We start from the raw sequence: 22,465 nt of genomic DNA, 5'->3' as shown, positions 1-22,465 counted from the left end.
CAAGAAAACAAAAACACCTGCAGAAGGTATTGGAAATATTTCCTGATTTTGTTTTATATTTGATGAACTTCAACTAGCCTTACTTTCTAAAGGATTAATATGGGGGAAACAAAAAAATGATGTGGGATAAAGGAGAGAGAAAAAAATATTGAGATTGAGAGAAAGAAAAACAAAAACAAGAAAAAGAGTTGAGTCTTTCCTGACAATACTGCTATGAGAAATATTTGGCAGTTATAAAAAAGAATTACTGTATATGTTTACCTTTCACAGTAATTGTTTTAAAACAAAAGTTGCTTGCCAAAAAAAATAAACAATGTTTAGCACCAAGCATTTATTTTACTAGGAAACATAAATTCAATTAAACTTGGATATACCAGCATCAATTAGAAAACTAAATTATTTCTTTGTGTTGAATAGAATCATAACTCATATGGCAAGTACACTGATTTCTTCTGTATTTATTCATATGTATTTGTGTTCACATGTATTTATGAAGACTGCAAGGTATAAATTATTTAAAGTGGTTAAGCAGTGTAATCCTAGGTAAATTCATTGTCAAATACTATTTTACAACCAAACTAAAGAAACCCCTATGAGCCCTGGCCAGTTTGGCTCAGGGGTTAGAGCATCGGTCTGCAGACCAGAGAGTTCTGGGTTCAGTTCCCGCTAAGGGCATGTGCCTCGGTTGCAGTTTGTCCCCGTCCTGGGTTGGGGTTGTGGGCTGACAACCATTCGATGTGTCTCTCTCACGTCGATGTTTCTCTCTCTCTATTCGTCCCTTCCTCTTTCCTGCCCTATCTGAAGATAAATGCAAAAATCTCCTGGGGTGAGAATAAAAAAAAAAAAAAAAAAAAAAAAAAAGGAAGGAAGAAACACCTGTGATAATCAGCAATACCCCAGAGCAGCGCTCACTGTGAAATTTAAGGGAGAGGACAAAAGAGAGGTTCAAAAATTTACAGTCTAATCAGTATGTTGGGGGAGTAAACTTTTTCTTTTAAAGTTTTAACAGCAATGGTTTCTGTTTATATTTCTTTCAACAGAACAACCCAAGGGAAAAAGTAAGGAAATGCATGAATATATACATCTTTTCTCTGTACTACTACCATAGGCCTGCTGGCTCATGTGGACTTGCAGTTTTGAATCTCCCTTTTCTAAATTTTATGCATGTAAACTATTTGTTTTTTTTGTCAAGATGAAAGAATACACAACCTGGGAATGGGGTGGGTCAGAGTGAACCAAAACTCATGGTAACTATTCTTAGAGTCCTTTTTCAAACTCATGTAATCATCTAATAATATTATCCACAGCCTCGTAAACTAAACTACAACTGCCTCCATTAACCAAAACTGTATTATGTTGGTGTAAACTTAGTTCCTATAATCTGGTTAGCCTTGCCCTTAAAAAGGACTGAATAAAAATTATTTTAAAGGATAGTTTTACAACTTATTTTCTATTTATTCCCTCTTGTAATACAAAATGGTTTGGCTTGGTCATACCATGATTTTTCCTCCTCCAAGTGCTGCTATGAGCTCTGTGGAATATCATTGCTTGGGATCCATATCTTAGGCAGCATCCACATACAGCTGTTTGCTAACAACTCATTAAAGCCTTGAGGTTGTGTTCTTTGCAAATATATATTCTCTAAAGAAAATAGAATATATTGAACAAGTGGAAACAGAAAACCTTACCTTCAGCATATTCAATTAGCCATTAGAAATCACATTTCGAGGTATGTAGAGCTTTTAAAGATCCCAGTAATATTAAAAACATGTTTTAAAGCATACACCAAGTTTAAAAATATATATATTTATGCATGATTTGCTCCTGCAAAAGGTCAGGACACTGAAAAAGCCTGTCATAAAAATGCTCTAAAATATCCTGTGGAGAGAATCATGATATTATACTACAACTCAGCCAGGGGGAGCAATCTATCTATAAAGAAGGATGTGTTCCTTCAGTCCCAGATTTATGTGTGTGCAAAGCTGCTGATGAGCACTGGCACATGAAGACAGAAACCACTCTATAAACCACTGCACCAACAAGAAAATGAGAAATAACTGGAGATTGAAAAATGGTATAAAATTATGCATATATATATATATATATATATATATATATATATAAATCCTTACTTTATTGCAGTCTATATGATTTAAAAGTACCTGCAGACATGCTATGGCTCCTTGGCAATCTTTAGGGCATTGATGCAGCTAATAAATAGAGAAGATCTCTTAGAAGTTCATTTACATCTCAACTGCTTTCCTCTTTGGAAAGATTTGTGGATTTTGACTTGCGCAGTAATAGGGAGAAGAAAATATCTGTCCTCTAAACAACTATTAATATTTTTTCAAACTAACACATTTGTTCTGATTTATTATCAAAACATGTTTTTATTATTGTTATTGATGCATCTTTGGATTTACTTGGTTTAGCTTTTTTGTCTTTAAGATTGATTCATTTACTACATCATCAACCCTATATTCTTATTTTGCTCCTACTTTTCTAGTTTACACAAAGTAAAAGGCTATACTTTTTTCTTACTTTAAAAATAAATGATGTCCTGGTAGGGAAACAGGGTGAAGAGTACACGAGAACTTTCTGTACATATTTTGTAAATTCTTGTGATATAATTTTTCTGAAAAACCAAAAGTAAAAAAAAAAACTAAAAAAAAATTATTCGTATGCATGATTTTGAAGATCCTGAGAAAATAATGGTTAAATACGTTTATATTTATCAAGGGTAATTGAATAACTACTTTTTGAATTATTCCACATAATAAATGCTCTCAATAATCTTTTCTTGTATATTGTTCCAAATCAGCACAGTATTTATCTTGTTTAATATTACTGACAGGCCCTTTGAAATCTCACATTTACATGGTATTTAATATTGATGCAACTCAAATCTCCTTCAGGTATTTTTTTTTCATTGCTTTAGAGTTCTTTCAAATATTTTCTAATTGATGTTTTACATCAGCCATAAATTAAGCTATACATGTAATCACTTCATATTTTTCAGACAACCTTTAGTAATGTTATTTTGTTTAATTTTGATAAGTCTCCTAAACTTCTTCCTTTGACTTGTAACACTTGATCCAGCCGCTTGTTTTGTTTTCCTGCTTGCATGCTGTCTTGGGAGTGAATAAATCCGTCGTTATACCTTCATAACTACAAGCCTGATAAAATTGTACACTTGAGAGATTGATGAGATGAACAGAAAAGATTTGATGACACCTTATGTTTCTAAAATATAGTCCTTAGAATTATTTCAGCATAGACATCTAGTCTCCAAAATGTATTTATTAAACAAAACTCGAAGACATCTCTCCATTCTTTAAAAAATAAATCAATCAATGTTATGTTGAAGCACTTCTTGAAAATTCTTTTTTAAATTAATTCTACAGGTGTGTCAAGACAAAATAAATAAGAATACCCCACATTCTTTATAAAATTAGTACTTGTTCTTTATATAAAATGTGTGTTTATTATAATATAAATGTCAGGTTCTTCTTGAGGCAATAATGTTGTTTTGTCTTGTGCAATATTGACAAAAGTGGGTTCTTATATAGAAAGAAACACTGTCTAAAAAAAACTTTATAAGAGACATTTGTCCTATAAACACATGAATGTGTTTTGCTTTGCTCTTGTCCTATAAACACATAAATGCATTTTGCTTTGCTCTGAAAATTCTTAGTCTGTTTTACGGCTCTAAACCTGCCTCAGCAAAGCCTTTGTCTCAGCAAAACAAGTATCTCTTCAATATAAGAAGATAACACCTTAGAAGAAAAGTCCATATGAAATCTGTCCAAATGCATCTGAGAATTATTTTAGACCAGCTACAATAATGATCCTTTCTGCTTACCTTGACCCCAGTTATTTTATGTTGATATAATAGCAAATTTAATGTTTTCCATCTTTTATAAAACATATTTTCTTTTTCTGGTTTATTATCCATGTAAAATTTTAATTCCTCTAACATTCAGAATATTTTCATGCTGCTTTGTGAGGTAACTCTGTGAAGGGAGATAGAAGGAAAGACTTGTTCTAAATATGCAATATTAGTCTTATTGCCGCAATTATTATTACTTACTGCAATCCTGCATTAGCACATACATATTTCTTTGTGTTAATACAATTAAGTGGTGACACACAAAACTGGAATAATAGTAATAACAATAGTAATATGTTTCAGAACAGGAAAAGAAAGAAAAACATGCAGAACCAGGTAACTGCTTTCAAATGTCTCTATCTTCTTAATTTTAAGATATTATTTAACTTGCATTTGCATAGTGAATTGTGATCCAACAGCATGAAAAACAAGCTGACTTGTTTTTCTTTTCTTGCTTGATACAGCAAAGTCACCAAAGAAGGAACATTCAGGTGAGTCGGTCCAGCGTGGCTGGGTTCCTCTACCTGATGTCCAGCAGGCAGTGAGGGCCATGACGGAAAAGGCAGGAAGTGCTTCTCTCTCACAGTCTGTTGTCCAACTTCTTCACATAGAGTTAACACTAAAAAAGTTTTAGAAAATGAAAGGGAAATAATATGTTACACTCTTGCTACTCAGTGTGCTCTGTGAACCAATCAAAATCACCTAGAAGCAAAGCAGATTCTGGCCCCGCTCCAGGCTTCATGAATCAGAATCTTCCACTTCCTGAGACCCTCAATGGATTCATCTATGCAGTGTTCGAGAAGCACTGTTTTACAGTTTAGTGTAAAAAAAAATTTAAAATGAAAACAAAACACTTTCTGCAAATACATCTGATAGTGCTTTGCTTTTAAAATATGAATATTCAATTCCAGCAAATTCTCTCTCTATTCCAGATGTTACTTAATGACGTTGCTATGTACTCAGGGGAGTTGCAATGAGAGCACAGTAGGTTTTCCCCTACAGTCCAATAGTGAAAAAATTGAACTGGAAATCAGACAACCAGAAAAATAAACATAAAAACAAACAAAAACTAAAAATGCAGTTAGTATAGATATAAAAAGGTTTTCTAAAAGTTTTCCAACATTGAACTTTCCCTATTAGTTGTTTCAAATAAACGTAAACGCAAATTTTTGAAAAATTTATTGACCACATTTAAAAATATAACATGTTTATTTTGTCTGGTAAAATTTTACTCAACAATTTCACTGATGTTTCTTGTGTGTGTGTGTAGAGGTGGTCATAGCCTAATATAATTTCCATTAGTCACTCCTGCTATTTTATTGTATTTAAATAAAAATAGCATTTACTCAATATTATGTAAATAACCACACAAATATAGCTCAACTATAATTTTACCCATGCCACAGGTTTCAAATTACATTTCTTATTCTTCTTCCATGTTTGTAAAACTTCCTCAGACATCCTAGATCCATATAGTTGTCTCCCTAAGTCAGCGGTCCTCAACCTGTGGGTCGCGACCCCTTTGGGGTCAATCGATCCTTTCACAGGGGTCGCCTAAGACCATCGGAAAACACATATTTCCGAGACTCCAATCTTCTATCCGTCTCCAGGCGGGTCCGCCCACAGGCAGTTGCGCCCATATACAACATGAGAAACTGTATTAAAGGGTCACGGCATTAGGAAGGTTGAGAACAACTGCAAATAGTTCTCATAGTATCATTTTCTTTCTTTTATGAAAATACTTAATATACTTTTATAATTATAGTACCTTTTTTCACTTTAAATAGCCATAATGTAGAGACGAAGGATTGATTTTTATATCTTAATTCCAAGAGTGCTTATTATGAAGTCAGGCATAGAGTAGGCACTTGATAATGGTAGATTGAGCTGTTCACCATTCCACTCACTCTATCAGTCAAAGTTCCTTTGAGAAGAGAAATCTCAAATGGGTTACTTACATTTATTTAAAGCATTTAAATATGAATGACTTTCAAATAATTTACAGTATGAAATAATTGCACATTTAACCACTTCACATTAGCATTGGTATTATCCTTTCAGAAGAAATATTTTTATTTATCTCACAGAAAACAGACTATTTATTCAGGGGTAACATTCCCTCAAACGGGCCATAACACATAATCTTACTCATGCACATATGCAGAAAGCTAAAATAAAGCATACAACATAGAAACATAGAGAAGCAACAGAATGACTACAGGTGAATCCATTTCAAGAATTTTTAAAGTTAAATATTATTATCTAGTATGAGTTATCTATTCATTCTAGGGTTTCATGATACTATAGCAGCTTAGCAATAATTAGCTTTATTTTAAAAATTGAAACCATTGGATAATTTATCAATTCACATCATTTTTTTCTTACCATTTTATAGACTTTAAGGAAAATGAATTGGCTTGTATGTAAAAACAATTAGATGCTTAAATATTTTAGAATGGATAACAAAATGAGTCAGTTGTGAATGAACATCTATGTTGAAAGAAGGTATATGAATATGAAAAAATGTGGTTCAAGGCATATATTTAAAGTAGATCAAAGAAAATGGCACAGTGTTGCATTTTCTCTTCCTCAGATCTATTTTTTATTGGTTTCAAAAGTTATAATACAGTTATTTAAAAAATGAAAATAACCTTAAAACTATGTTAGAGAGAGACAAGTGGATGTGTAATTAATTTAAACTTGATTATTTCTTGTTCTTAATAGTTCTAAGTGAAAAAGAAATAAAAGCAAAATCTGTTGAATAAAACTTTTTTTAAAAAAGCATATTCTAGCAGATTCTCACTTAAGTTTTCTGTTATAGAAAATGCTAATGGTGATTTTTAAATCTGGCTTACCAAATAATTTTTGCTATGATTATTTAATTTGTTGAAATAACAAGCATAATTATTTAGCTTTGCATTTTCTGTAAATTCATTCTTATTAAAATTTATCTGTAGATTTTTTATTTGTAAATGTTAATTTATTCAGATTATAACCCCTCCTTGAGTTGTTTGTATTTTTTTTCCATTCTTCAGAATGTTAATTTTTTCAATCTCATAAACACATTAGACTAAATTTTTCTGATGATTAATTACTTTATCAAACAAGTAGGAAATATAATTTGTCGATCAGTGAAGTCATTTTGTCTTTAATAAAATGAATCCCCCCCCACATTTTATTAACTGCTACTGTGATAATGTCATAGTTTTCCTTTTAATGTATATATCCTCAGAATTTAAATATTGACTGATAACTATAATATACTATAGTGTTTGCTTCAGTAGTAGTTTTGACAATACCCTTAGGAAGAAATGATGATTACTTTGTCAGTATTTCTTAATTCAATAAAGTATCTAACAGATTGTCATTAATAAAAATTATTTTGGCATAATTGCATGTATTTGATTTTAGAAAAAATATACTTTTAGTTTCTCTAAGCATTTTATATAGAATTTATGGTTAATCCTCTGTTGTATGGCTAATGCAATATGTTTATATTTTTGGGGGGGGTGGTAGAGATTCTTCAGTATTAAAAGTTCTACTGATACTGGGTTTTTGAGACCATGTATATTATTGGTGAATCTATCAGGGAAAAATTGGAAATATAATATTGAGTAGCTTGTTGGAAATGTCTTTTTAAAATTATAGTTGGAAATGTTCGCATAGACATAATAGACTTTAAAAGAGAGGTTTTACATTAATTTAAAATTCCACTTATATTCCATGAAAAAGTTTAGTTAATACAAATCTTATTGGAACTCTATATTATAAAGGCTTTGATGCTAATACAGAAATGTTTTAAATAGCTGCTATGTACAGTAGGTTGTTTGTATAGTAAGTTAATGCCAAAGGTGAAAATTGCTTATTATTAAAAATACTCTTAAAATTTCTTAAATCACCTATATATTACTGTGCACACAGTTTTACACACATAACCTTAACATTCAGGAAATTGATTTACATGATCTTAAATTATGAGAGCAAATGAAAGAGGGAGGTACATAGTTTAGTGGACATAAATTGTGTATGTGATGTGATTTCATAGTATTGAATTTAAAAAGATGGAGATCGATTGGGTTAGAGCAAGTCCATGGGAAAAGTAAGAGGTAATTTGTCATTAGCACTCACTTAAATAAAATAACTAAAATGTAGATTGAATTTGTGGTGTGAAATTGTTTACCTAAGGAAACCAAAATGACTGTAGGAAAAATACTGGAGCACATAGACAAGCTTGTTATTAATTCAGTTTGGAGGTTCTCGTGGTACCATAAACTTGAAGAAAAAGGAAAACCTTTTCAATTCAATGACATAACACAAAGGAGGGACACACAGTGCTTCTACAAGTACAGTTATGTGTCAGGGATTATACGGTTGCAAGAAGAATGCCTTAGACCAAGCAAGGATGCCAAAGCTAGATTTACACTTTCTGTGAGTCAGCAATAATTCCTTTGGTATAGTACTTACAAACCTGCCTCGGCACACCCAGTGCTCCTCCGTGCAGTCTCCTGTTCCTACTTCTCCCACACTGGGTATCGACATAGGAGTTGACAACATGATTAGTTATTTCCAAGCCAGAAGAGAACTAAACAAGTAGATCTTTAGATTCCAGAGCATTTCAGATCTTCCATACTCTTCTGGGTGAATCTTTAAGAGAGAGTATAGTAGATAATGTTTAACAAATATGTTTGACCACACCTACCTCATTTTTTTTTCAAACAAGACTTTAAGACTATATGGGTACTAGACTTATCAGGGAGATCACTTGGTAAGGTATATAAATGTTGTACACCAGTGACTCATATATTGTATACCATTTATAATTGAAAAATAAATTTATTAAAAAAGAACTTGGAAAACACTGACATACATGACTTCATTCCATATCAGGGACCATGGGACTCTGATCATGTATTTCATATGCATGTTCAACCAGCCAGTGGTCAATTTGAATTTTGAACAAAAAAAGAACCAAGGTAGGAATCAGGATCAAAGTACAGTCATTTTTAATTGTGGGTTAAAATTTGTTTGAAATGGCAACAGTCGGGCATTTTTCATCCCTTAACTTTAACATTGCATTAGACTGTGTGGTATGTTCAGCCATCAGGCCTGAAGATGTTTATTACCTTAACTGCATTTCCATACCTAAACTGACAAATCAGATATCTGTCTCTTGATCTACATGTCAGGATTGTCCAGAAGTCAGTATACAGAGTTTTCAAATAAAGTTCCTTTGAATTTATTCAGTTATGTAACAGAAGAATATTTGGGAACAATTTATATTTGTTAGAAAAGTAAAATATGTTTTTTTTTACTCAAATACTTTGTCATGAAAATTACTTGGGGGAAAGATCTATGGGCATGAACTAGTAGATAGGATATCAGATGGGTGTGTCTAGACCACATATTGCATGACAAATATGACCATGCATCTCAGCCCCTCAGGACAGTCTTGGTTTACTCATATTATTCCCTAATAATTATTAATAATACTTCCTTTTACTTGCTTGGCTTGGATAATAAATTATTCAATTGCTACCCAAATCATTGATAAAGTTCACAAAATGAACTAAAAATAGTACAGATAAAGAATCAGGGTGATGATTTGGGGAGGTTTCACTACCAGGAAACGTAGAATGTGAGAGGCCTGGTGTTGACTTAGGTTCAGGACAAGCTATAGCTCCTGTTTAGTCCTATGTATACACCCAAAGTCGGCATCCTGGGTGACAGTCCCAGACAGGGAAATATCATGGTTCAGGGCTCAAGAATATTCAAGGCAGTTCAAAGAGATCCAATCCAGATCAATGAGTTCCAGTAACAGTGGAATCTGAATTCAGTTTAGACACGAGGAAGGAGAAGGACAGGATTTTAAATGAGAAATCAAGAATACATTTTAGTATTAGGAAAACATAATAATGAATACAGCAAAATAGCTCTGTCAAGTATGACCACTGAGACCAGTATTATTATGTATCCCAAGTCTTAGTAGTAAAATAGTCTCCAGATAGTTTGTGTTAAAGGGTAGAATAATATTGGTGCAGATCTAAACAAGTTTTCCAATAAGAGAGAAAAAAAGGAGATCCTAAACTGGTCCCACTTGAGCAAAAATATGATAAAAGAATGAGCAGTCATTTCAGACAACTAGAGAATGGATACATTTTTTTTTAAATGCTGTTGATGTAGATGGTATCCATTACCAAAAAAGAAAAAAATGTATCGGTATTTCATACAGTTCCAAAATATCAGTTTTATATGATCAGGACTTACATGGTAAAGACAAAACAATGCATTAATTCAAAGGAAAGTATAGAAAGATATATTTAATATATATTTGAAGGATTGGAGAATTTAAATTATATATGCAAAACAAGTCATAGATAAAAAAGATACAGTTCATTTTATTAAAATAAAAAAACTTTAATCCATAAATACTATAAAGAGATAAAGTTAAACTACAAACTCGGAAAAGATATTTGTAGCATATATAAGTAACGAGAGAGTAATAGCAAAAAAAAAAAAGGCCTTAAAAAAAAAATAAAAAAAAAAAACAAGATAAAGTACTTGATAGAACAATGAGCATATCAACATTATTTATAGTAGCACAAAATTAGATATGACCTAGTACCTATTGTCAGGAGAATAAATATATAATTTGTAGAATGTGTATACAGTGAAATATTATACAAAAGATTAATAAACCAGCTACAGTTACTCATATCAACATGACTTCTGTAAGAAGTTGAAAGTGTGCTTGAGCAAACAACAATTTGAATAAGGCAGCATCAAACCCCAAATATTCTTAGGGACACTCTATTGGTGGGTGTTAGCACAGAGGTTTTTACAGAGAAATGAGGAAGCAAAGCAAACAAATTATTTAAGTGGTTATCACATGAATAGCCTTATTTGGGAACATTAAGTTATTTGGCTGTTGAGATAGCCACTCTTGAGTTTCATTTTCTTTGACGTGAGAAAAATCTAGTTGACTCCGGCTTTGGTTTGTTTACATAGGTTACCAAAGACACTAGAGCGACTCCAGTTGTGCATCTCAACATGATGTTTTGAAAGAAGCAAGTCACAGAAATTAAGCAACAACATGCTTCAATTTATATAAACCTATCTCACTAAATAATATAATTTACTCTATATTAAATGGTCTAACCTTTGTTTAGAGATACATACATGTAATAGAAACTGTTTAGAAAAATAAGAAAATAATTCATACAAAGTTAGGACAATGACAATTCTGAGATGAGAGGACAGGCGTGTAGTTGTAGTTGGACAAGTAAGACGTTTCAAGAATGATAACATCGTATTTCTTACTCCTACGAAGGGTTTCTAATGCGGGCATGTTTTATAGCCATTCATTAAAATGTGCACCAGTGTAAATGCCTTTACACCTTTTATCTGTGTGTCTTTCACAATTAAACAAGTTTCGAAAAGTAGAGGATGAGAAGATAAAAGTGTGACATTGAGTGGATGACAGAGATGAGGTAGTTGGCATCGTGGGGACATAGCAGTGAAGGTTGGGGTTCTCTGAGGTTATAAAGTGTGACATGTGTTTTTAAGCAGATGTGGAAGCATCTTTGAAGTGGAAAACTGATGAGGTAGCAGATAGAATCAATATTTGGAAGAACAAAAGCCTGACTGGGAGAAAGGAGATGGGATGCAGGGCAGCAATGGAAGGGTTGGTATCAAATAGGGGCAGGGACTGGTACTCCTTTGGGACTGGAAAGAAGACAGATGTGCTGGAGATGTGACAAAATGAGTAGACTGATCTGCTTCTGTTTCCCCTATGCATTTCCCAACAGCAGCTTGACTCTCCATTGCAGGGTGTTGGAAGCTTGAGGAGGGAAGAGAATGCTGGTAAACTTTTACCGGTTCATTCTTATTTTTCTTATTTTCCTATGAATGAGAGAAAACTTTAACTTTAATTAGCCTTGATTTGAGGTCCAACATTTTGTAGTAGGACCAGCATTTCAGATTGTGTCTTAAGGGCAGCTTTCCTATCTTCCACACTAGATATTCTGAGAAGCTTTAAGAAGACAAGTTTGGCCTTTTCATTCTATTGTTTTTTCTCTCACAACAATCAATATCAAATAAAACTTTGTGTTATGTTATGCCTAATCTCTTGTAATATACAAGATTGAGGTCCCCATAATTAAAGGCTAAACAAACAAACAAGTCCTTTCAAGTCTTCTTTCCCATAACTCATATTATTTTAGATTTGATTATGAAGTAATAAATTAATATTCCAGTGTATTTTGTGGAATAAGTCACCTCCTTTTATGGTCACTACTTATATAAGTTAAAATTTTAATATCACATTGTGGTATCTTGGAAGACACTTTCTGTATTACTATTTAAAGAAGTTCATTAGTTTATAAAAACACAAACACTTCACCGTTTGACTTTCTCTGCTGCTTGCTTTGCTCTCAGTTGTCACAAACATTTTATCTTTTGGACAGTTTAGTCTTGTCTGACTTTAAATCCTCTATCTAGTTTGTATCTCTGATATTTATTTCTCATTCTTTAATATCTGAATTTGCAGAAACTGATAGAGCCAAAGGTGAGGTTGGTGCTGCCTCCACTAAAAAAGGTAAATGCAACTTAAAGAAAAAGATGTCATGACTAAAACTCATTTCTGCAAAGGTTTCTAACTTAATGTATTGTATAGTGCTTATTGAAGAGCTCTATTTATTGATTTTGCTATTTCTTTGATATAGAAAAAGACTCACTTTGCACAAGATTTATAGTGTCTCTATTAACAAGGCTTTGTCTTCAGTGTTCTAACACCAATAGTTTTATCCTTTAGGGCCATAAACTAAAACTAATCATTGCAGTCCAATTGCAAGTTAGTTTTTGAAAAATTGAGGAAGTGCAGCTGTTCAAGTTCATTGGGATCCCAATCACCTGGAGACCATTAAACTGCAAAATATAGCCTTAGGTAGTTAGAGCTCAAACAAATGAAACTTTGACTAGGAGAACTTACAAGAAAAATGTTCATTTTGTAGAAGAATAATATCGCATTTAAAAATGTGTTTCTTGGGCCCTGACCAGTTTGGCTCAGAGGTTAGAGCATTGGCCCGCAGACTGAAGAGTTACAGGTTTGATTCCCAGTCAAGTGCACATAACTGGTTTGCAGGTTCAATCCCAAGCCCCCTGTTAAGGTTGTGTGGAGGCAACCAATTGATGTTTCTCTCTCACATGGATGTTTCTTTCTCACATGGATGTTTCTCTCTCGCGCTCCCTTCCTCCCTCCCTCCCTCCCACTCCATCTAAAAATCAACATAAAGTATCTTTGGGTGAGGATTAACAAAAAAATAAAATAAATAAAAAATGTGTTCCTCAGAATTTTCACCTGGAAACATTTTACTCTAAGAAACAAATGGGGAAGTTTGGAATTTAAGATTTCAAAGCTATTTTTCTTGTTATGTCTGATCAGAAGCACTACTTATATGAATATTAGAGACATTTTTAAGAATATATTTTTAATTAATTTATTTTTAATTGAAAATGTTTAATGTTGACACTGTTGCAGACTCCCTCATTTCTCCCCCTGTGCCAACCTCCACCTATCTCTGCCTCCCTCTCCCTTGGCCTTCACCAAAGCATTGCCCATGTACATGGGATATACATATATGTTCTTCAACAAACCCCTTCAACTTCTGTATCCTGTCACCCCCACCTCCCTCCCCTCTGCCACCCCCCAGTCTGTTCCATGTACCCATGCTTCTGGTTCTATTTTGTTCATTGTTTTATTTTGTTCATTAGATTCCACCTAATAGTGAGATCATATGGCATTTGTCTTTCTCTGATGGGCTTATTTTACTTAGCATAATATTCTTTAGGTCCACCCATGCCTTCACAAATGGTTAGAGTTCCTTCTATTTTTACAGCCTTATAATACTTCATTGTGTAAATGTACCACAGTTTTTTTTTATTCATTCATTTGCTGATGGGCACTTGGACTGTTTCCAGATCTTGGCTATTGTAAATAACACTGCTATGAGCATAAGGGTGTATATATTCTTTCTGATTGGTGTTTCAGTATCTTTAAGATATAGACCCACAAGTGGGATTACTGGGTCAAAGGGCAGTTCCATTTTTAATTTTTTGAGGAAACTCCATACTGTTTTCTTTTTTTTTTTTTTTTTTTATCCTCACCCGAGGACATTTTTGCATTTATCTTCAGATAGAGCGGGAGGGAGACGGGGGAAGAAGGAAAGAGAGAAACATAGATGTGAGAGAGACACATCGACCAGTTGCCACCCACACGACCCCAACTGGGGCAGGGACAAACTGCAACCAAGGTATGTGCCCTTTGTGGGAACCGACCCAGGACTCTTCAGTCTGCAGGCCGATGCCCTAACCACTGAGTCATACTGGCCAGGGCATCCATACTGTTTTCCACAGTGACTGCACCAGTCTGCATTCCCAGAATATTTTTAAGAACATTAACATACATTAAAAATAATCATTATGATAAAAGTTTTGCATATTCCCAATTAGAAATAAACTGCAAAAATTCTGAAACTTATGACTTTATTTTATAAATAGATAGAAATGAAGGAGTAATGTATCCAATGTCTTTGGAAGTGTCTGAAGAAACAATTTAGCAAACCCTTTCTCAGCCTACACTCACACACACACACACACACACACACACACACACCCCTACAAACCATTACAGTGACAAGGTGGCAGTGGATTTGTTAACTACATAATTATTAGTGATTTCAAAAGAGCCTTTTCAGGGGAGTGGCACAAGTAAAAGCTGAAATACGGCAAACTGATGGAGGAAAGAGGAATTAAAAGATATAAGTAATGATGCTGAAGTTGCTGGGAGCAGAAGGAGAAATCAGAAGGCAGCTTGGTTATCTTTAATCTATGTCCATCTCCTTTTTAATTTTAGAGGTAAAGTCCTTATTCTTCTCTTCAAGACTGGTTTCTGCGGCTGTGTTCTCCTTAATCAGTCTTTTTTTTTTTTTATCATCCTCACCCAAGGACATTTTTCCATTTTTTGTTCAGGTAGAGTGGGAGTGAGAGAGAGGAACGGAGAGAGAGAGAAACATCGACATGAAAGGGAAACATCGAGTGGCCGCTACCCGCACAACCAACCAGGGCCGGGGACAAACTGCAACCGAGGTATGTGCCCTTAGCAGGAACCGAACCCGGGTCTCTCCAGATGCTCTAACCGCTGAGCCAAACTGGCCAGGGCCCTAATCAGTCTTTATTACTGCTTTGTGACAGCATCCGCTTTCGGGTTATTGGCTTTATTCCTCATTCTGGAAATATTATTCTCAGCTTCAAAATTACTTTTTCAGGATTCCTATTATTCTACCATTGTCTCCTCTGCACAGGTTAGTCAGTCTTCTGAGTGCTGATGTGCCAACATCTCTTCTCATTTCCCATGAAGCTGAGGCTCCTGTCCCTACTGAGCCATTGATGCTCTTGGAAAGGCTGATGACATTATCATTACTGAACCAACAAACCATTCTAGTCCTCACATTACTAGATTTCTCAGTTGCATTTATCACTGTCTCTTCGCTCAGTCTCTCCACTTTTGGGTTATCATGCCAACATAGTCTCCTGGTTCTCTCTATATTTTCTGACCTTTCTTTCTGTTTTTGTTTGTTTGGTTTGTTTTGCACCTTAATTATTGATGTTCTAAGATTCCATTAGGAATTCTCCAAATTTCTTATTCTGTAAACTCCCTTTGTGAGCTATGTCCACTCTCAAGACTGAAACTCTGCCCCCAATTCTGTTGTCATTTCATGCTTCATGAAAAGGTTTTCCCAGAAAATGTCACCCTTGTTATGTTCAAATCTCCAATAAACACCTTCAAATTAACCTTTCTTGCACTAAACTTCTCATTTCCTCTTCCCAATTTGAATTTTATTATCACTGGTGAAATCACAATCCACTCTCTACCTCACTGTTAATCTGAGGGTGATTTATTTTTCTCTTTTGCTCCTTCACTTGATAGTCAAAGAATCTTCAAGTCCTTTTGATTTTATCCACTAAATATTTCTTGAATATATTTCCTCCCATTCATGACCATGACTTCCATCTTAACTCAATTCTTCATTATCTTATGTTTAACCTCTATAACAATCTTATCACTGTCCTCATCTTTTTATTTTTACTTCGCTAATATTCATCTTACCAGAACACCTATGGCAGTAAAAGTAAATTTTCAGGCATTTGACTGAATAAACCACTCTTAATTTAAAGCTCTCTTTTCCCAGTCGCCATCCCTAAAATTAAGTCCAAGCTTGTTAAAATGATGTAGGGTCTCCCAAGATCTGGTTCTTGTAATCCTTTCAAACTTCCTTGTTTCATATGGTATAATAACACCATATTCTTTAAAATTTAAAATACCCTAGAACTAAGATTCAGGGAAGATGGTAGCAGAAAGGGGTAGTCCTGTGAATATATAAAGTGGTTAGCATCATCTGAGAAGTGATGAGAAACCGCTCTTTCCTATCTCCTTAACCTGTAACCAAGGACCTAGTAGATTTAAGATTTTTTTGCCTACAGTTAGCAATTTATTGCATTGTTTCAATCATCGACATCTCTAAGCAATATACCTTGTGTAGGTAACATCACATTCCTTAAAAATAACAGTTTGTCCTGCGAAGGCATTAGGTCCACATCCCATAAGTAGTGTATGTATCATATAGGCAACATTTTAAACTGCACAATGTTTCCTTACCACTCCTCTCTTCTTTGCTCAGATCCTGATGTATCCCACCTTCAGGTAAACCTCACTACCCAGGCACAAGTCCCTACTGCTCTTTGGCATACATGAATGGTGTTGAGGGGCAAGAAAGGAGAGATAGAATATGGGTCCCTAAGGAAAATCGAAGGGGAAAATCATGAAATTAAAGCCTGTATCTAGAATAAGCCAACTTCACAGTTGAGCTCAGGACTATGCCTAATCTAGGTATTGCATTGGAAGAATGCTAGCTACTTTGTTTCTTCCTATTAGTTGGGTTTCCTGAAGGAGTACAACATATACCTACTTTGCTTATTTTCTTAAAGTAAACTCTCCAAATGTAGAGCGAAGAAAATTTCTTCTCTCAGCACCAAAGGAGGTTTTAGGGACTCTGTGGTATTGAAAGAAAAACTGATTAAGTTCTTCTTTAGATTCCAAGCAGTTAGAAAATCTACTTAGATGATCTGTTTATTCCTAATGTTTAGTCTTCATAGAGTTGGGCTTGATGAATTTTACATCAGAATCAGAAATGAAAGGATCATTATTCTTTTTTCCAAAATGTCTTCTTTTCTGTGTAAATACTTGGCATTTTCAGTGACCTTTCCTGAGTAACAAAAAACAGCACTTTAGGCGACTAGCCTCTTCTACTTAATATGAGTGCAAGAAATTATGAACCTCTCATTAAATAGAAAACCTTGGTGTTTATGCATAAGTTACATTCAGTCATTTTTCTGAAAGACATTTACTCTTTAAAGGATTTAAATAAAACAACTCAAAAATGCATGTTTTCTGCACAATACTTGTAATAAGTTTTATAAATAAAAGAATTATGAATAAAACTATATACTCAAGATCTATTATAATTACAAATATTCAATGTTTTATTTCCATGTTGATTTAAGAGAGAGCATTAGCAGAAGAGATTAATATACCACATAACCTACTAGCTCCTTAAAGAAATTGGTTCCAAAATTGGCCAATTGGCCTTTTGCAATGGTCCCATTTTCTATTTTTAGATTATTTCATTTATTTTCTATGAGAACCCTCTGCTTCAGCTGAACTGATATACTTTCCTCTAGGTACAACTAAGGCTTTTCTGCTTCTTTGCCTCTTTCATATCTTATTGGTTACAACTGAAATCTCTACTCTTTCAAGAAAGCCACTGACACCAATAGCCAAGTTATGAAAGCAACCCCAGTGCCCATGAATAGACAAGTGGATAAAAAGGTTGTGGTACATGTATACAATAAAATGTTACTTGCCCACAAATAAATGAAATATTACTATTTTGCTACAGTATGGATGAACCTAGAGAGTATTGTGCTAATTGAAATAAGTCAGACACAGAGAGACAAATACCACATGATTTCACTTATATCCAGAATCTAAAGAACAATAAATTTTTTAAAATGCAAACTATAAAACTCAAAGTAGGAGGAAGATGAATATAAAATGTAAGAGCAAAAGCTAATTAAACAGAAATTAAATTGTACAACAAAGAAAGCAATAATAAAAATTAGGTTCTCTATAAAAACTAATAAAATTGATAGGTTCTTATGAAAATATTAAGAAAACTAGGGAGGCCTGGCTGTTGTGGCTCAGTCACTGAACGTCCACCCCGAGTAGCAAGAGGTAGCTGGTTCGATTCCCAGCTAGGATACGTGCCAAGGTTCTGGGCCCAATCCCTAGTGGCGGGGGTTGCGGGGGGGGACATGGAGGAAGTAGCCAATAGGTGTTCTCTCTCAATGATGTTTCTCTTTCTCTCTCTCTCTCTCTTCCTCTCTCTCTAAAATCAATAAAGAAAAAGTTATAAATAAAAAGAAAAATAGGGAGAACGTGCAAAATATCAATATCAGAAAATGAAAGGGGCATAATTGCAGACCTTACAGATAATAAACAATAGAAACATTTTCTAATAAATTTGAAAATTTTAATCAAATTGATATTTTGAATCAATAATTATAATTCTTCCTCAAAGAACATTCTAGCCAGATGGCTTCAGTGGTGAATTCTTTTAAACATTTAAGGAAAAGTTAGCAATCTGCGTCAAACCTTCCATATATAGAAAATGAGAAACATTTACTCATTTTAACCTTAATATCAAAACCTAACAGGAGCCCTGGCCTGTTTGGCTCAGTGGTTAGAGCGTCAGCCTGCGGACCAAAGAGTCCTGGGTCAGTCCCTGCTAAGGGCACATACCTCAGTTGCAGTTTGTCCCCAGCCCTAGTTGGGGTTGTGTGGGTGGCAACTAGTCGATGTGTCTCTCTCACATCGATGTCTCTCTCTCTCTCTTCCCCCTTCTCTCCCTCCCGCTCTGTCTGAAGATAAATGCAAGAAAATATCCTTGGGTGAGAATAAAAAGAAAAAGACCTAACAAGAGCTGAAAAAGAAAGAAAATATAAAGGTTAACTTCTCTTGTGAACATGAAGGCATAGACCTGAGCAGATCAAGTCTAATAATCTATCTGAAAGATAAAATGCAACTAAGTTGATTTTATTTCAGGAACTAAATTAAAAAAAAAAAAAGTTATCTATGTAATTAACCAGAACAATAGAATAACAGGAATAAATAAATGCATTATAGTAGATGCATTTGATATAATTCCTCACTAGAGTAGAAAGAAGCTTTCTTAATCTGTTAAATTGTATAAAAAGCCATTAACCAATACCATAGTCAATGGAGAAAAACAGAAAGATTTTCTCCTTAGAATTAGAACAAGAAAGATGTACGCTGTCACCACCTATTACATATTGTACTGGCCATCACAGCAGTGCAGTAAGGTGAGAAGAAGAAATAATAGGTACAAGAATAGAAAAGTAAGAATAAAACTCATTACTCACAGATGAAATTATCTACTTGAAAAATTCAAAAGAATGTACATATGAACTATTATAACTAATGAGTGAATTTAACAAGTTTTCTGTAAAAAAAAGTTAATTCTCTTTCTCTCTCTGGCTCTTCACATTAACTTTTTGAAAAGATCATGGCCACTTACACTGTAGACATTTTTCATTGTTCTGATTGTTTCTTCAGAATACTATTTGATATGCTATCTATATCCTGTATTTGACTGAGAAAGCTAAGTTGTTTGTTTAACTGGATTTCAGTTGTTTGGTCAAGAATATTTCAGAGGTTATACTATATACATAACAGTTCATGTCATTAGGAAGCACAGAATGTCTGGGTGTCGTATTATGAATGAATGGTTCCAAGTTTCATCACTGGATTAGGTTGGTTACAACCACATTTCTTCATTTCAAAGTTACATTCCACCCCCACCACCTCTTCCATACCCCACCCTTGCAACTCTGTGTGATGATACTTGGCTATAATGACAATATTCAGTTTCCCACTCATCTTTCATCTAAAAGTTGTTAGTATCCTCTGAAGATCTTTACTTGAATCAATTATTTCAGTGGGTACACTGATTTTATGTGAATATATTTTTACCATTTTCATGTATAAATACATAAGCTGTGAATACAGCACTGAGACCAATAAGTGTCAGAAGCAGCATATTTCAGAAGAAACAACACCTAAATGATAATCTTACTTCTCTTTTGGTTACTTGTGATTTGGGTGACTTCATTTAATATTTAAATAAATCTCAAGTATGACTACACTGTCTTTTCAATTGATTAAGCTATATTAAGCTTAAATTTAAGGAAACATCTAGTTGACGTTTTCAAGATACTAAATGACTCCAGCAATAACCTGAAATGTAAGTCGATTAATCATTATCCTGTCAAGCGGAATTCTTTGAAGAGCATGCTTATCAAAACAATATAAAAGAATAAAGTAGAAAATAATGTGGAAAAACTAGTCAGAAAAAGACAAATATTTTTTTTTCTCTGATTCTATAAGATTAGATTTAACATGGGTTTCAATTAGATTACTGAGAAATAAGAAATGTTGAAAAATAGCTTGTTTAGAAGAAATATTTGGCACTGAATAGGTTAAAATGCTTTTTGGGGGGAGCAGAAGCAGCATTTATATCAGGAACTTTTATTTAAACCTTATCTCTGTTTTGCAGCTGTACCTGGAAAGAAGGAAGAGAAAACAACCAAGACAGTGGAGCAAGGTAAAAAAAAATGAAGGAGGTTGACACTCTCTTCCTTAGAAAGACAACAACATGAGGAGGAAAGCACTGGATTCAGACAGGCGGAAGACAGTAATCCTTGAATCTATTGCTCTCCATCACTGTCCTCGCATGTTGTTTTGTGCCAGGGAGAATGTGAGGCAGCAATCGGGTTTTGTTCTTTTGTATAACTAAACTTGGAATATAAGTTTAGATCAAGAAAACTCCATAGACTGCTTAATTGCATCAGGAAAAATGCTGAAGACTGTTGGGAATAAGGCAGTGATCCTCCAGGGCAACTGGTAGACATTTTTCAGTTTGATTTGTGGTTTTAACAACACCTGACCAGAAAAATAGTTTAAAAGATAAAGATGAAACAATTCCATTTATGCAAAAACAGTTTCTTTGCTTAAAAACATTATGTGTAAAAGTTAAAACAAAGAAAAAAACAACAAAAGTAAGTTATTTGAGTTTCTATTATGACTTCAGCAATTGATTCTCCCAGAGTCTGAAATTTTAATTTTATATATCATAATGCATTTTTATTTTTATTTATGCTTCTATATAATACATATACCACTCCAGAATATGCTTGAGAAAAAAATGCTACAGCACAGTAGTTGAAACATTTAAAATGATGTTAGTTCTTCTGTTAGAGTTCACAGTGCTAAAAATTTTAATTGTGCCCTCCACTCTTTGGCATTTCATATATTATAATACCACAATATTTATTATTTACTATAATAAATAAAATCAGAACTAGAAATAATTTTGTCAAGAATAAAGAAAAAATAATTTCTCTTAAATTTTAGATGCCATAAAATTTCTAATATCAGAAATTTAGAATTTTATATATAAATATATTTAAATATCCATCAATTCCTCACATTTTAAATGAGTAAAGTAAGGTTAAGGATTCAGGTAAACTAAGGTTAAGGATTCAGTTAAGACAATTAGTCAAGGATTTATTTCTTTGGGCTTTTCTAAATAAAATCACATTATAATTACACTGGAAAAGTTTTCAAACACATTTTGGCTCCTGGGAACTGTCTGGAATGTTAGATTGCAGTAGAATGTTTCTGTCAAGTTCTTTTAGAAGTGGGTGTTTTAGTCTCTGCAATATAAAGTAGGTGTAATGACTCCTAATTCAACTTGTTCACTTAGGCAAGGTTCTGGGCTTAAATTTCCTCTTTAAAAATGAAGTTGATTCTATATGGCCTACTTATCTGATAAAAAGTAGAACCCAAACAATAAAGCATATGTAAAAGGGTATGAAAAGTTATAATTTCCTAGATAAACATACAATATTTACTTAAGCATCTTTTTCTTGAAAAATCAGCTTTAATATACGTGAGATCAACTCTCAAATTGCTATCATTCATCTTCATACATTTCTCCTATGTAGTGTAAAGGTATTGATTATTCATCTTTTATGGCTTTTATAGATTTCTTTCATAGCCATAGCATATTAGGAGAAGATTGATTAGAATATAAAGTGGCTACACTAATAATAGTATCTAAAAGATTACTGATTTAGGTGGAGAATATTTCTCCTTGCCTTCAAGTTATTGTCAGTTTCATTAATTCTATCATTTCCTCGAGTTGATAGGAGACTGGAAATGGCTATTAGAGATGGGAACATACTTCTTCCTATGATTTTGTAATTAATAATTTTAAATAACGATACCTTTTATCTTATGAAGACCTTAAGCTCTTGGCTTATGTAAAAAAATCTAAGAAGTTATTTTCATGGCTTTTTTATATCGACTTAGTAAATCATTTT

The 22,465-nt window shown here is 33.6% G+C and overlaps 1 long non-coding RNA gene across 2 annotated transcripts; it reads left to right on the top strand.

The window, feature by feature from the left end:
• On the top strand, window positions 1-20,665 carry LOC118621542. Of its 2 annotated transcripts, XR_004957719.1 has the most exons (5): window positions 1-26; window positions 1,041-1,058; window positions 4,354-4,380; window positions 12,435-12,482; window positions 20,638-20,665. It is a non-coding gene; the product is annotated as an uncharacterized LOC118621542 (long non-coding RNA). The 2 variants fall into 2 exon arrangements; XR_004957718.1 differs by lacking the exons at window positions 1-26; window positions 1,041-1,058 and adding an exon at window positions 4,195-4,225.
• The last annotated feature ends 1,800 nt before the right edge of the window (window positions 20,666-22,465 follow it).

This window comes from Molossus molossus, unplaced genomic scaffold, assembly GCF_014108415.1.
Source record: "Molossus molossus isolate mMolMol1 unplaced genomic scaffold, mMolMol1.p scaffold_m16_p_8, whole genome shotgun sequence".
Classification (NCBI taxonomy): domain Eukaryota; kingdom Metazoa; phylum Chordata; class Mammalia; order Chiroptera; family Molossidae; genus Molossus; species Molossus molossus.
Note: the sequence above shows the minus strand (reverse complement) of the source record. Positions and strands in the feature narration are given on the sequence as shown.